At 26.1% G+C, this 17,587-nt stretch overlaps 1 long non-coding RNA gene across 1 annotated transcript; it reads right to left on the reverse strand.

Moving 5' to 3' along the window:
• Window positions 1-9,651: 9,651 nt before the first annotated feature.
• On the reverse strand, window positions 9,652-17,166 carry LOC148782855 (uncharacterized). Its single transcript, XR_016052436.1, has 3 exons — window positions 16,819-17,166; window positions 14,994-15,046; window positions 9,652-11,745 (listed from the first exon to the last, which is right to left on the reverse strand). It is a non-coding gene; the product is annotated as an uncharacterized LOC148782855 (long non-coding RNA).
• Window positions 17,167-17,587: the final 421 nt, after the last annotated feature.

The following is a 17,587-nucleotide window of genomic DNA, read 5'->3' on the forward strand; positions in this document are numbered from 1 at the left end:
ATTGACAATAACTCGCGAATTTTTAGTTAGAAAAATAAATTGAGGTCTTTTTCTGTAATAAAAAATAAAATGAGGTCTAGAAAAGTAATTTGTGGTATTATTCCATAAAAAAAAATTAAGGTTATTTTTTAAAATAAAAAAACAATTAGGCAAGGATAAATAAATTGAGGTTTTTTTCTCGAAAGAAATAAATTGAGGTACTCTTTGCAAATTAGAATAAACTGAGGTATTATTCGTTTGAAAAAAAAAAAGAGGAATTATTCGGAAATACATAATAAAATGACACAAAAAATAATAATTTGAGGTACTTATGTGAAAGGAAAAATAATAGCAGGTAAAGAAAAATATAATGAGGTATTTTTGAAGAAAAAAATAAATCGATGAACTTTTCGCTAATAAAAAATAAAACTAATTATGGCTATTGTTTTGGTAAAAGAATAAAAAGATGTACATTCTGGTAATAAAAACAAAAATCAGGTGAAGAAAAATCATTTGCGGATTTTTTGTAAGGAAAATAAATGAAGGTACCTATTGGTAATTAAAAAAAAAACTGGGTTATTTTTTGTATAAAATTAAAATGGGCTACTTTTTGGTAATAAAAAATACGATGATGTAAGGGAAAATAATTTGAAGCATTTTTTTTGATAAAGTATAAATCATGGTATTTTTTTCTGGAACAGAAAATAAAATGAGGTAAAGAAAATTAAAAATTATTTGACGTATTTGTTGTGAAAAAAATAGATTATTGTGCTCTTATTTGTAATAAAAAAATAAAACGAGGAAAGAAAAATAATTTGCAGCATTTTTTGATAAAAAAAATAATTGAGATACTTTTTTGAAAACAAAAAAGAAACTGAAATATTTTTCATTTGAATAATAGATTGAGATACCTTTTTTCAATAAAACAAAAAATGAAGTAAAGAAAATTAATTATTTGGTGCCTTTTTCTAAAATAAACAAATTGAGGTACTTTTCGCAAATCGGAATAAACTGAGGTATTTTTCGTTTACAGATAAATTGAGGAATTATTTGGCAAAAAAGAATAAAATGAGATAAAGAAAAATAATTTGAGGTATTTTCTTGATCAAATAATAAATTGAGGTAAATCTTTGAAATTATAATAAACTGGGATCTTTTTCGTTTTAAAAATAAATTGAGCTACTTTTCAGCAAAATTAATAATTAAATATGGTAAAGAAAAGCAACTTGAGGTATTTCTTTGGTTAAAAATAATAATCTGAGGCGCTCTTCGGTAATTAAAATAAACCGAGGTGTGTTCAGGTAAAAAAGATAAATCGAGGTACTCTATGGTAATTAAAATAAACTGAGGTACTTCTTGGTGACCGAAAAAAAAGATGAGGTAAAGAAAAATAGTTTGAGATAATTTTTGGTTTCGAAAAATAAAATGAGGCAAAGAAAAATAATTTGATGTATGTTTTGTAAAAAATTAAATCGAGGCGCGTTTCAATAATAAAAAATAAAATGACGTAAGGAAAAATAATGTGAGGTGTTTTTTTGGTAAATACTAATTTGTGCTACTTTTTTGTAATTAACAATAAACTAAGGTATTTTTATTTTGAAAAATAAAATGAGGAAATTTTTTGTAATAAAAAATATAAATGAGGTAAAGAAAAATAACTTGAGGTTCTTTTTTCACAAATAAATAAATTGAGGTACGTTTGGCAAATCAGAATAAACTGAGTTATTTTTCGTTTACAAATAAATTGAGGAACTATTTGGTAATAAAGAATAAAACGAGATAAAGAAAAATAATGAGGTACTTTTTGGTAAAAAGAAATAGTAATTGAGGTAATTTTGGGGAAAAAAAAAAAACATTAGGTAAAGAAAACTATAATGACGTAGTTTCAGAGTAAAAAAAGAAATTCAGTAACTTTTTTGAAATTAAAATAAATCGAGGTTTTTCTGTTTTGTAAACAAATCGGTTGAGGTGTTTTTGGGAATGAAAAATAAAATTAGGTAAAAAAAAAATTATTTTGATGTATTATTTGTTAATAAAAAAATTGATGTGGCATTTGATAATGAAAAATAAACTGGGGTAAGGAAAAATAATTTGAGGTATTTTCTTGGTCAAATAATAAATTGAGGTAAATTTCGGAAATTAAAATAAACTAAGATAATTTGCTTTTAAAAAATAAATTGAGCTATTTTTCGATAAAAACAAAAATGTTAAACTATGGTAAAGAATAGTCATTTGAGGTGCGTTTCAGTAAAAAAAAACAAAAATGGCGTAAGGAAAAATAATGTGAGGTACTTTTTGCTAAAAAAAATTAAATTGAGCTACTTTTTGATGATTGACAATAACTCGGGTATTTTTCGTTAGAAAAATAAATTGAGGTACTTTTTTGTAATAAAAAATAAAATGAGGTCTAGAAAAATAATTTGTGGTATTATTCCATAAAAAAAAAAAATTAAGGATATTTTTGAAAATAAAAAAACAATTAGGCAAGGATAAATAAATTGAGGTTTTTTTTGCTAAAGAAATAAATTGAGGTACTCTTTGCAAATTAGAATAAACTGAGGTAATTTTCGTTTGAAAAAAAAAAAAGAGGAATTATTCGGAAATACATAATAAAATGACACAAAAAATAATAATTTGAGGTACTTATGTGAAAGGAAAAATAATAGCAGGTAAAGAAAAATATAATGAGGTATTTTTGAAGAAAAAAATAAATCGATGAACTTTTCGCTAATAAAAAATAAAACTAATTATGGCTATTTTTTTGGTAAAAGAATAAAAAGATATGTACTTTCTCGTAATAAAAACAAAAATCAGGTGAAGAAAAATCATTTGCGGATTTTTTGTAAAGAAAATAAATGAAGGTACCTATTGGTCCTTAAAAAAAAAACTGGGTTATTTTTTTTATAAAATTAAAATGGGCTACTTTTTGGTAATAAAAAATAAGATGATGTAAGGGAAAATAATTTGAAGCAATTTTTTTGATAAAATATAAATCAGGGTATTTTTTTCTGGAACAGAAAATTAAATGAGGTAAAGAAAATTAAAAATTATCTGACGTATTTGTTGTGAAAAAAATAGATTGGTGTGCTCTTATTTGTAATAAAAAAATAAAACGAGGAAAGAAAAAATAATTTGCGGTATTTTTTGATAAAAAATTAATTGAGATACTTTTTTGTAAACAAAAAAAAAACTGAGGTATTTTTCATTTGAATAATAGATTGAGATACCTTTTTTCAATAAAACAAAAAATGAAGTAAAGAAAATTAATTATTTGGTGCCTTTTTCTAAAATAAACAAATTGAGATCCTTTTGGCAAATCAGAATAAACTGAGGTATTTTTTGTTTACAAATAAATTGAAGAATTATTTGGTAAAAAAGAATAAAATGAGATAAAGAAAAATAATTTGAGGTATTTTCTTGGTCAAATAATAAATTGAGGTAAATCTTTGAAATTATAATAAACTGAGAACTTTTTCGTTTTAAAAATAAATTGAGCTACTTTTCAGTAAAATTAATAATTAAATATGGTAAAGAAAAGAAACTTGAGGTATTTCTTTGGTTAAAAATAATAATCTGAGGAGCTCTTCGGTAATTAAAATAAACCGAGGTTTGTTCAGGTAAAAAAGATAAATCGAGGTACTCTATGATAATTAAAATAAACTGAGGTACTTCTTGGTGACCGAAAAAGAAGATGAGGTAAAGAAAAATAGTTTGAGATATTTTTTGGTTTCGAAAAATAAACTGAGGCAAAGAAAAATAATTTGATGTATGTTTTGTAAAAAATTAAATCAAGGCGCGTTTCAGTAATAAAAAATAAAATGACGTAAGGAAAAATAATGTGAGGTGTTTTTTTGGTAAATACTAATTTGTGCTACTTTTTTGTAATTAACAATAAACTAAGGTATTTTTATTTTGAAAAATAAAATGAGGAAATTTTTTGTAATAAAAAATATAAATGAGGTAAAGAAAAATAACTCGAGGTTCTTTTTTCACAAATAAATAAATTGAGGTACGTTTGGCAAATCATAATAAACTGAGTTATTTTTCGTTTACAAATAAATTGAGGAATTATTTGGTAATAAAGAATAAAACGAGATAAAGAAGAATAATGTGAGGTACTTTTTGGTAAAAAGAAATAGTAATTGAGGTAATTTTGGGGAATAAAAAATAACATCAGGTAAAGAAAAGTATAATGACGTAGTTTTAGAGTAAAAAAAGAAATTCAGTAACTTTTTGGAAATTAAAATAAATCGAGGTTTTTATGTTTTGTAAACAAATCGGTTGAGGTGTTTTTGGGAATGAAAAATAAAATTAGGTAAATTTCTTTTTTTTTGATGTATTATTTGTTAATAAAAAAAATTGATGTGGTTTTTGATAATGAAAAATAAACTGGGGTAAGGAAAAATAATTTGAGGTATTTTCTTGGTCAAATAATAAATTTAGGTAAATTTTGGAAATTAAAATAAACTAACGTAATTTCCTTTTAAAAAATAAATTGAGCTACTTTTCGATAAAAAAAAAATGTTAAACTATGGTAAAGAATAGTAATTTGAGGTGCGTTTCGGTAAAAAAAAAAACAAAAATTTCGTAAGGAAAAATAATGTGAGGTACTTTTTGGTAAAAAAAAAAAAATTGAGCTACTTTTTGATGATTGACAATAGCTCGGGTATTTTTCGTTAGAAAAATAAATTGAGGTACTTTTTTGTAATAAAAAGGAAAATGAGGTCTAGAAAAATAATTTCTGGTATTATTCCATAAAAAAAAAATTAATGTTTTTTTTTTAAAATAAAAAAAAAATTAGGTAAAGATAAATAAATTGAGGTTTTTTCGCTAAAGAAATAAATTGAGGTACTCTTTGCAAATTAGAATAAAGTGACGTATTTTTCGTTTGAAAAATAAATTGAGAAATTATTTAGAAATACATAATATAAAGACACAAAAAAAAATAATTTGAGGTACTTATGTGAAAGGAAAAATAATATCAGGTAAAGAAAAATATAATGAGGTATTTTTGCAGAAAAAAATAAATCGATGAACTTTTCGCTAATAAAAAATAAAACTAATTCGGTCTATTTTTTTGTTAAAAGAATAAAAAGATGTACTTTCTGGTAAATAAAAACAAAAATCAGGAAAAGAAAACTCATTTGCGGATTTGTTGTAAAGAAAATAAATGAAGGTACCCTTTGGTAATTAAAAAAAAAACTTAGTCAGTTTTTATATAAAATTAAAATGAGCTACTTTTAGGTAATAAAAAATAAGATGATGTCAGGGAAAATAATTTGAAGTATTTTTTTTGATAAAATATAAATCTGGGTATTTTTTTCTGAAACAGAAAATAAAATGAGGTAAAGAAAAATAAAAATAATTTGACATATTTGTTGTGAAAAAAATAAATTGGTGTGCTCTTATTTGTAATAAAAAAATAAAACGAGGAAAGAAAAAATAATTTGCGGCATTTTTTGATAAAAATATAATTGAGATACTTATAAGTCCTAGTTTACTGATAAAGAAAATATTTATTTTTGAATCAATGATAAGTTGTATGTTCAGTTAAAAAAAAAAAAAGTTGCATCAATGATAAGTCGTAGATTACCGTTGAAAAAAAAAAAAAAAATCGAATAAATGATCAGTCATATGTTACTGTCCAAAACAAATATATATTATTGAATCAATAATAAGTCATCGTTTATCGTTCAATATATATATATATATATATATATATATATATATATATATATATATATTGTAATTAATGTTAAAAATAATAATATATTGTTGAATCAATGATAAGTCGAAAATATTTTTGAATCAATGCTAAGTCGTAGTTTACCGTAAAAAAAATATATATTTTTGAATCAATGATAAGTCATACGTTACCATTCAAAAAAATAAAAATATTTTTGAATCAATGATAAGTCGTAGTTTACCGTTAAAAAAAAATATTATTTTTGAATCAATGTTAAGTCGTACGTTACGATTCAAAACAAATTTTCTTTTTTAACCATTAAAAAAAATGTATTTTTGAATCAATGATAAGTCATACATTACTGATAAAAAAAAAAAAAAAAAATTGAATCAATGATAAGACGAATGTTACCATTCATAATAAATAAATAATTTATCATTATTGAATAAATTTTAAAAAAGAATTTGTTTTTTTAAGGATAACTTTCGTCTTATCATTGAATCAATATATATATATCTATATATATATATATATATATATATATATATATATATATATATATATATATATATATATTTAATCAATGATAAGCCATACGATACCATTCAAAAAGAAATTTATTTTTGAATCTATGATAAGTCGTGGTTTACTGTTCAAAAAATATATATTTTTTAATCACTTATAAGTTGTATGTTGCTGTTCAAAAAATATATATATATTTTTTAATGAATGAAAAGTCATATGTTATCAATATATATATATATATATATATATATATATATATATATATATATATATATTGTACTAGTCCATATGAAATCTTCATCTTCAATAAATATTTCTTATGAATGAAGTATTTCTAGAATTGCTAGAACTTTCTGTGGACCTATTTTCATCGTAAATCTGTATGATATCATATATTTTGTTTTTGACAGTTTCGTCTAAAATTATTGTATCTATTTTCTTTTTTACCTTGCAGTTACTTTTGTAGTGACCAACCTTGCCACATTTGTAACATACAGGTAATTTTTTCTTTCCTTTCTTATATTTATATTTTGGTGAAAACCTTTTTATGAATATTTCTCTTTTATTTTTCTTATATATTTTTCTTTCTTTTCTCTCAGGTTTATATTTTCTCTTTTTATGAAACTTATCTTTAGATTGTTCAATATTATATCTGAATTGTTCACAGAAATCCCCAAGTTCTTTTTTACCTGTCATTCTTTGTTTGTCTAATTGTTTCTTTAATTTCATATCGGTGCATAAGGCTAATCCTTCTGCACACATTCTAGTAGATAATTCTCCTAGAGTATAAGAAGAATATGGTATTATTCCTCCATTTTTATTTTTTAGCCTAGTTTTTACCTTCTCAGCAAATAAATATGGTAATCTTGCTATGAATTTTTCTTTCCAATGATCTAATTGGCTATCTTCTCTAGTTAATAATTTTGAGAAAAATACATCTTTATACCATTTATAGTGTGATAATGTAGGACATCTTAAATTTAATCTTCAGATCTAGCTTCTAATAGGGTTGTACTCCCCACAAAATGAAGAGTAATGGTGTAAATGAGGGTATTAACTGCATTACTTTCAGAATATAAGACATCTTGATTTTGTTCATTTTTTACGGTCCATTGTCTAGTTGTATTTAAGATTTGATTTTTTGTATTTTTAGGTAGATGAAAATCCCACCAACCACGAAGCCATCTAGTGAATCCACAGACTATGGCTTTTGCAACTTCCTGATCATGGTTTCCTACCATTGTGCATGCAGAAGCATACATGGTCATATGTTTCATTGTATCAAGAATTTGATGTCCAAACATACCATCTATATTCCAATTTACAATTGTTCGTCTTGAATAGGAGGTTGTGTGTGATATTAGATCCTCTTCGAATTGGATGTCTACAGGGGTAGGTCTAGGATGATATGGTCTGGCAGTAGCAGGTTTCCAATTTTTTCCATAAGATATTCTTTGAATATTTTGATCAGAATTGTTTTTAGTAAAAGCTATGTCCATATTTTTTATTGTATCATCGATTATTGGTTATTCTTCTTGAAGAGTTAAGGTTTCTGATTCTTGAATTATTTTAACTTTACCTTTTACATATTTTTCTTTTATTTTTAATTTGGTTAATTTTGATATTAATTGATCCATAAGGGTTTTATTGTTTTCTCCTACATGAAATCTTTCTTTGTTTAATTCAGGAGGTGGTTTAAATAATAAAGATTTTTGTGATTCATGTATAGGAGCTGGTCTTAACATATTTTCAATTCTTAATGTTTGTCTGCCTATAGATTGCATACATAAATTGGTATAATTATTATGTTCTATTATATGGGGAATTAATTCTGATCTATGAACTATTTCTCCAATAGTCATCTTATAAGGGGTAGCTTTTGTTTCTAAAGTTGGTAAACTATCTGATTCTTTTCCTTTTATTATAATGCTCCTTTCTGGAGGATGTATGCTAGTGATTTTATTTCCTTCAGTTGTATTATAGGTAGTATATTGGTTTTCTAGAGTGTTGATTTCAAATTTAGGCATTGGAACTTTTTTCTCCTTTAAGATTTCTTTTAACCAAATAAAGAAGCCTTTATTCTTTTTTTCTGTTTTAAGAAACTTATTATATTTTTTATGAAATAACTCTATTAATCTAGGTTCAAATGTTTTAAGATACCAGGCTCTAATTGCTTTATTTTCTTCTGATAAATAATCTTGTTTAATGTATTCCTTGTCTATTCGTTTTTCGTCATGCAAAGTTAATATTTGAAAATATGTTTCTGTGTCAGAGAAATCTGGATCTGCTTGATAATTACTATGAGCTTTTTTATATTGGGGTATTACAATGTTTTCTCTGGTTCTTAATAAACTTTCTATTATTGGGTTAATAGAGGAAGTAGAACTTCTAGATGGTTCTATAGATTTCTTATTTGTTCTAATTTCATAATCATCTTTACTAGCTTGATCTTTTCGTTGAGTTTTAAATTGAATTTCTATGTTTCCATGTGTATGTTCAATTATTTTATTTGGAATGCTATTAGTAGGAAGTTTTTGGAATTGTTGGTTTGAATTATAAATTGACCATGATTTTGGTAAAATTATTTCTGACCATTCTATTGATTTAGGTACAATAGTATTAGACTTTTCTATATTAGTTTGAGAATTTCTACCATTCCTAATAATGTGTCTGAGAATTTATTATGCCTAGTGTCTCTTAGACATACTAATATTGAATTATTTAATCCTAACCTTGTTAATGGTTTGATTGCTACTTGTATCAATCTTATGTATACATAGTTATAATTTTTATCTTTATGGTGTTGTATTATTTTATTTGATAAGAGGTGAAAGTTTTCTTGATTACTAGTAACTGATAATGTTTGTTCTACTGTCTTAATAGCATAACCAACTTTGAGATTAAAGGTTCTTAGTTCATATATATCTGATATAGGTACCTTTGGTATATTCCAGTTTTGTATTTGTTTTTCGATATTATCAATTACAATTTCTTCTTTATTTTTTATTCTAAGAGTATTACTGGCTTGAGGTAATGTTTTATTTGACAGATTCCTAATGAAATTTTCCATTATTAGGTTGCAGATGAGTGCTTTTTAACTACCTCTTACGTCTTTCTTGACCTCAACGGCTCTCCTGGCCTAAATGGTCTCTTAGACTAGGTGTTTTAGCCTCAATTCTCGGACCAACTTCCTCTAATGGATAATTTAATTAGGTTTCTATCTATAGAACATTCATCATAGTCTAATACTAACTATTATTTGAAGGTTGGCTCTGATATCAAAACGCGCCAAGATCTACCTTCTTAACTTTTTATGCTAAAATTCTCACATAACCAAGATATATTAATATAATTAGAGTAATAACTAACGCAAATGGAGCTATATCTACTAATAACGAAGTAGAATATGTAGATTGATATATTTTTATACTAAAAACCATACGAAATTGCATAACAAATAATTTATAAATAAATCTGGTATAATATTAACAAACAAGCTTTCTAATACTGATTACAAACTATTATTGATAACAAACTTTTACAAACAACTAACTGTTACAGATTTACAACCTGATAACAAATTGTTATAGTACTTAAAACACTAGTAATCCTAACAAACTGTTTGTTACAAACTGATAATACACACTAACTAACTGTAAAATAAAGTACGAAGATGAAAACTTACAAACGACACAAGCAATAGCTGCAAAAGTCCTTCCACTCTAGTGGACAGTAGTTTGGCAGACTATCGTAATTACAGCTACACATATAGAGGAGATTTTACATTAAGAGAGAATAGATAAACTTGAGAGAGAGGAGAGACTAGAGTAAGACTTCAGAGATGGGTTTTCCGCTTGCTTTGCTTATAGGGAGGTCTGCTCTATTTATAGTCGTGGATTCTTCCCGTTCTTCTAATTTGCTTTGTTTGCTTTATCCAGGTAGCATTGGATGCATACAAGTGGACGGTGGATGGAGGCTGATCTTCTATCGACAAAAAAGCAGAGGACAGGTGGCAGCAGATTGAAGAAGGAATCTGCTTTATACTATTTGGGATTTGTTTTTTATGTCGGCACGGGTACAGCTGGATGTTGGTGAGGGATGAGCTGGAACTTTTACTGTTCAGGTGTCATTTTAGGAATCTTATTGTAGCACTTTTGCTTTTTGTTGATGTCTTATTTTGTCGTTGTTTTGCTGAAGATGCTTTTATCATGGCAGACAACTGGAATATCTTGATATAACAGGTACTGATATTTTGGATTTTCGGGTCTTCATCCGGGCAGGGCTTTAATATAGAGTTTGTTTCTGTGACATATCATGAGCTGTCGGTTCTTCTGTCATTTCAATTTCTGGATCCTCTTCTTCATTATGAATTGTCCCTGTTGCTGCTTCTTCTTGAAATATTTTTAATAGCTGTCTTTCGAGCTCATCTTTGGTGGCTTGAGGGTTTTTCTTGCGCATGAGATCAATATATTTTGCAAGGTTATCTGGTTTTCATATGAATATGATCCATATGCAGTAGGAACTCTTTTCATTTTTATTTGATCAGGCTCAACATTATTATAAACAAATATATCCCAAAATTTAACAGAAATTTGATTGCCAATTGTAGGAATATATTCATAAGTATTGGTCCTATTTGCTGATATTGCAAAATGCCACTTGAGTATCCAGGGGATTTGATACAGAGCTATGAAATAGAGGTGGTAGTCAATATTGGGATCATGACCATTGAACTTAATAAATTTGTTTTGGGAAATTTGAAGTGGTTCTGGCAATATTTGGGAGACAGAGCCCCAAGTCGCAAACCAGTTACGGAACCAGTTTGGAAAAGGGTCTGTTATATGCATTTTAAATTGCAAGTACCAAGTATGGGATGCATAAATATTTTGGATTGCTAATACCTTGTGCCAGGCATCAGTATATTCAGAATATCCACAATATTTATTTAGGAACTCATATGATTGTAATTTCTTGGCTCTATTGGGATTAGATCCCCATTCTGAAAAAGACAATACTCTCTTTATTTGTATTTTTGAGTATGCTATTATTTTACTATTTTTTTGGTAATAGTGGACAATAGAAGCAGAGTCAGTTTCTAAAAGAACTATTTCATACCATTCTCTAGTTTTAATACCATTAGATGGATTGATATTATTACAAAGATAATATTTAGCAACTGTATTAGGGTCATCCATGGCATAAATATTTTCAATAACAGAATCAACTATGAAATTGGTAGGTTCATACTCGGTTCTTCCAGTTGGAGTAGGTCTTCAAGGATTTGGAGTTTGCGTAAATATTGGAGATGGATTTTGGCTAGAATATTCAGGTATATTTAAGTGTGGACTATTTGGAGTGGTTGGGGAATAAGGTGTCATACTCCTTATAGGTGATTGAGATACGTTAGCAGGTGTTATATCCATAGATATTTCAGGGGCTTTACCTTTTGGAGCAGAAGAGGAAGTAGGGGTATTAGTATTCATGGTTTTATTAATATTGAATAGGATTAGTGCTAAAGAGGGTTCTTCAGGATCAAAGTGGTCAGTGTTGTCCCCCTGCAAAAATTCATGAGTCAGAAAATCAGGCAGGTGATTAGTAGAACCTTTTAAATGTTCAATGTCGAAATCAAAAGCGGATTGCCATTGGGCAAAGATTTGTTTAGAGACGAAATTTTACACATCTTTGAGTAAAATATCTTTAGCAGCCTTACAATGGGTACGAATAAGAAAAGTAGTATTTAAAACATCACTTTGGAATTTAGTAATACAATGTACAATAGCTAATATTTCTTTTTTCACAGTAGAATAGTTCTTTTGAGCATTATTCCATGCTTTAGAATTATATCTGACTAATTGTTCATCGTTATTTATTTTTTGTTTAAGAATTCCACCTAGTCCTAATTCGGATACATCACATTCTGTAATTTTAAATGCATTGGGATCGGGAATAGCCAAACATGGTAATTCTTTAGACTTTAATTTTAATTTTTTAACTGCTTGAGTATGGATATCTGTCCATTTTGGTGGATTCTTTTTTAACCTATCATATAAAGGTTTTGCATCTATGGCTAAATTTTCATAAAAATCTATGATATAATTTAAACATCCTAAAAATCTCTGTAATTCTTTTTTATCTAGTTATCTGAAAATTTGTCTGCAAACTGTATTGACCTTGCTATTGGTATTATAGTTCCTTGGTATATATTATGTCCTAAAAATCTGATTTTAGTTTGGCACAAAATGATCTTTTTTTGCAGATACTACTAGTCCTGCATGTTTTATTACATTGATAAAAACATTAATATGTTTAAAGTGTTGATCTATATTTTTTGAAAAAATTAAGACATCATCAATGTAAACTATCATGAATTTATAATATGGATTAAAAATATCATTCATTATTTTCTAAAATTCAGATGGGGCATTTTTAAGGCCAAATGGCATAACATTCCATTCATATTGCCCAAATGGTACATTGAAGGTTGTTTTATATTTATCTTCTTCTTTGATCTAGATTTGCCAATATCCAGATTTAAGGTCAAATTTGAAAAATATACAAGCATTAGTTAATCTATCTAATAGGTCTTTTTTATTTGGTATAGGATATCTTATCCATTGCAAAACTTTATTTAAGGGTTTATAGTTTATGACTAATCTAGGAATACCTCGTTCTTTTTCTGCATTTTGCTTTACATAAAATACAATACAACTCCAAAGAGATGCACTTGGTCTTATTAAATTTTTCTTTATTAATTCTTCAATTTCTTTTTTATAGAATTCTAATAGTGTTGAATTCATTTGTACTAGTCTAGCTTCAGTAGGAATTTTATTTTCACTAAATCCAGGTTCATATGGTAAACTAACTATATGTTTTCTTCTTTCCTAAAATGCATTGGGTATTGCACTACATATTTCTCCTTCTATGTGTTTTTTAATTGTATTAATTTTTTCTATTATTTCAGGTTTTTGTAATTCTTCTTCTATGATTTTATATTTAATTTCTTCTTTTAAGGAATAAATAAAATTTTCTTTTTGTTTAATGTTATCCTTTACTCTATTTATTTCTTTGATTTTTGGTTTATCAATAAATTCAAATTTTATTACATGACCATCTCTTGTTGTTTCTAGTCCTGTATTATTAATTGTTAAAGGATAAAGTAAAGTAAGAAATGGGACCCCAAGTATTACAACTTGGCTTAGACCTTTTACCATTTTGAAAGGAGTATGAAAACAAAATCCATTATTACAAACTATAGCATCAGATAATTTATAATTTATGAATAATCTACTACCATCAGCAGTGTTTAATATTTGAGTTGTTTTATCAAAGTATTTAGTGGGTACTAGACCTTCATTTATGCAATTTAAGTCTGCTCCTGAATCTATTAATGCTAAAGATTGAAAATTATATTCTTCTTTTACAACTATTTTGACTAATACAAACTATTTTTGTGTAATTATTTTATTTATTAAATTTACCGATTTGTTGTTGTCTAATTCTTCTATTTTTGTTCCAGATGGTTCAGGTTCATCTGATATTATATTTTTATGATTGTCTATTAAATGGGTAAATTCTATTTCGTCTGTATCTGTTATGCTTCCTGTGACTTCATTTTTGTAATTCTAGTATTTGAATCCTATTTTTCAATTGTTGTACTTCTGCCTTAACTTCATTTATTTTTTTCTTTAATTCTGAAATTGTTGGCTCTTTTTGTAATACATCTTTTTTACTTATTCTTTTTATTATTTCTGCAAAATTATACTCATCAGGAGGTTTTATTAATGGAGGAGGTTTATTTTTTGCCTGTATTATATTGATAAATTGGGTTATAATTTCTCTTTTTTCATCAGGGTCTACTATTTTTTCTATTAGATCTAATATTAAATTGTCTTCTTTGGAGAAAATGTTGCAAGAGCATTCTTGCATTTGTTTATCAGATTCTTCTGAACTAGACCATATAAGGTTTTTGTCTTCAATATTTCCTATTAATGATATATCACTAGAACTATCTGTAGAACTATTTTCAGAACTATCATTATATAGTTGTATATTTTATTTCTAAGATCTTCATATAGAAACTTTGCAATTGTTTTTATAATGACCTACTTTACCACACTTATAGCATACAGGTAATTTTTTCTTTCCTTTTTTATATTTTTGTTTTGGTGAAAATCTTTTCACAAATTTTTCTCTTTTATATTTTTTATATGGTTTTATTTCTTTTTTCTCATATTTATATTTTTTCTTTTTATGAATTTTCTCTTTGGATTTGTCAATATTGTATCCAAACTGTTCACAAAAGTTTCCAAGATCTTTCCTACCAGTCATTCTTTGGTTTTCTAATTGTTTCTTTAATTTCATGTCTGTGCATAAGGCTAAACCTTCTGCACATATTTTTGCTGATAGTTCTCCGAAAGTATAGACAGAATAAGGTATGATACCTCTATGTTTATTTTTAAGTCTGTTTTTTACTTTATCTGTAAATAAATAGGGTAATCCTGCTATAAATTTTTTTTTCCAGTGATCTAATTGGCTATCTTCTCTAGTTAGTAATCTTGAGAAAAATACATACTTATACCATTTATAATGTGATAATGTTGGACATTTTAAATTTGATAATAGATCTTCAGATCATGCTTCGAGGAGAGCTGTACTCCCCACAAAATGCAGAGTGATGGTATAAATGAGAGTATTAACGGCATCACTCTCAAAGTATAAAACATCTTAATTCTGTTCATTCTTTACAGTCCATTGACGAGTAGTGTTATAGTCATACCTCAATATAAAAAGATACAAACTATACCTAAAGGTGACCCAGAATTCTCTGACTCTGAAATGGATTTTCACGTATTAACGCTGCAGGAAGCAAGAAAAATATATAAAAATTTTATAGAAGCAGATTACCTATCAGATGATAATAAAAACATTAGGAACTGGTATCTTAAAACTTTTGAACCCAAATTAGTAGAATTATTTCATAAAAGATATAATAAAATTTTGAAAATAGAAAAACAAAATAAATGATTCTTTATTTGGTTAAGAGAAATATTAGCAGAAAGAGGAGTTTTAGTCCCTAAATTTGAAATATATACTCTAGAAAATCAATATAGTACTTATAATACATTAGAAGGGAATAAAATCACTAGTGTACATCCTCCAGAAAGAAGCCTTATAATGCACCTACTTTAGAAACAAAAGCCACTCCATATAAAATGACCACTGGTGAAATAGTAACTATAACAGAATTAATCCCTCATATAATAGAACAAAATAATTATGTACATATATATATATATATATATATATATATATATATATATATATATATATATATATATATATATATATATATATATATATATATATATATATATATATATATATATATATATATATATATATATATATATATATATATATATCTATATATATTTGATTCAATGACAATTCAAAAGCTACCGTTCAAAAAAAAAAGAAAAATATTATTGAATCAATGACAAGTTGTAGTTTATCATTCAAAAAAATATATATTTTTGAATGAATAATAAGTCGAATGTTACCATTCAAAAAAAAAAAAAAAATTGAATCAATGATAAATCGTACGTTGTCGTTAAAAAAAAAAAAAAAAATATTTGAACCAATGATAAGTCGTAGTTTACCGTTAAAAAATATATATATTATTTTTGACTCAATGTTTAGTTGTACGTAACCGTTCAAAAGATTCATTTTTTTTAAAAAAATTAATGATAAGTCGTACATTACCGTTAAATATATATATATATATATATATATATATATATATATATATATATTATGGAATCAACCATAAGTCATAGTTTACCATTCAAAAAAATATATATTTTTGAATCACAGATAAGTCGAATGTTGCCATTCATAAAATATTGATATTTTCGAATCAATGATAAGTCATATGTTATCGTTCAAAAAAAAATTATATATCTTTTAATGAATGATAAGTCGTATGTTATCGTTCCAAAAATATATATATATATATATATATATATATATATATATATATATATATATATATATATATATATATATATATATATATATATATTTTGAATCTATTCAGAAGATATTAATATTTTTGAATCAATGATAAGTAGTACGTTATAGTTCAAAAAAAAAATTATATATTTTTGAAATAATGATAAGTCGTATGTTATCGTTCCAAATATATATATATATATATATATATATTTGAATCTATGATAAGTCTTATGTTATTGTTCCAAAAAATATATATATATATTTTTGAATCAATGATAAGTCGAAGGTTACCAATAAAAAAAAGAAAAAAAAAGTTACTTTTGAATCAATGATAAGTCCTATGTTTTTGTTCAAAAAAAGAAAAAAATACTTTTGAACGAAAACAAAAATCTAGGCAAAAAATGGCTATAAAAAATCTGAGCAAAAACTTCTACAGAGAAAGAACCATATTTTTGCTTAGATTTTGCTCAATATTTGGGATATTCAGGGCAAAAATGCTCAGATTGGATGCTGTTGTTTAGGGTTTTGGGGGTTTTGTACTTGAAAAGAGTGAAAACCAAAGGGAGAGATGGAAATAGAAAAACTAGAGAGAGAGAGAGAGAGCGTTAGCATACCTTAATAGAAGAGAGCATATGTACGCCCAAAGGTTTGTGAAGCAGGGACAAATGGTAGCAGCAGGGTACGAGATCTGCGGGTCTGCAGAGGTGAGAGAATATAAAGAGAGAGGAGAGGGAATATGTAGAGAGCTTGGCTGTAGAGATAGAGCGGGTGGAGAGCACGCAGAGACAGAGCGAGAGGAGAAACAATTTATAGAGAGCGAGAGGAGAGAGAATGTGTAGAGAGATCGAGAGGAGAGAGAATTTATAGAGAGCGAAAGGAGAGAGAATACGTAGAGAGATCAAGAGGACAGAGGGAGTACCCTTCTGTTTGTTTCTCTACGGGTGTCAATACCCTATCTGACAAATTCGTATTAAAATATGTTTTAAACATTTAAAGCAACTCCCCTGTAGGATCCCATTTTGGCCCTCCATTCCAAAGCTTTAAATCAATGCCATTAGGCCCATTTGAACCATATAGGCGAGGAGGCCAAGCCCATATTTTCCCCATATATATATATATATATATATATATATATATATATATATATATATATATATATATATATATATATATATTTTTGACTCAATGATACATTGTTTGGTACCGTCCAAAAAAAAAAAAAAAAATTATAATCAATGAAAAGTCGTATGTTAACGTTTCAATTTTTGTTTTTTTTTCAATCAATGATAAGTTGTAGATTACTGTTCAAAAAATAAAACTTATTTTTGAATCATCGTTCCAAATATATATATATATATATATATATATATATATATATATATA

This window comes from Amborella trichopoda, chromosome 3, assembly GCF_054954075.1.
Source record: "Amborella trichopoda isolate Santa Cruz 75 chromosome 3, AtrichopodaSantaCruz75HAP2 v2.0, whole genome shotgun sequence".
NCBI lineage: Eukaryota > Viridiplantae > Streptophyta > Magnoliopsida > Amborellales > Amborellaceae > Amborella > Amborella trichopoda.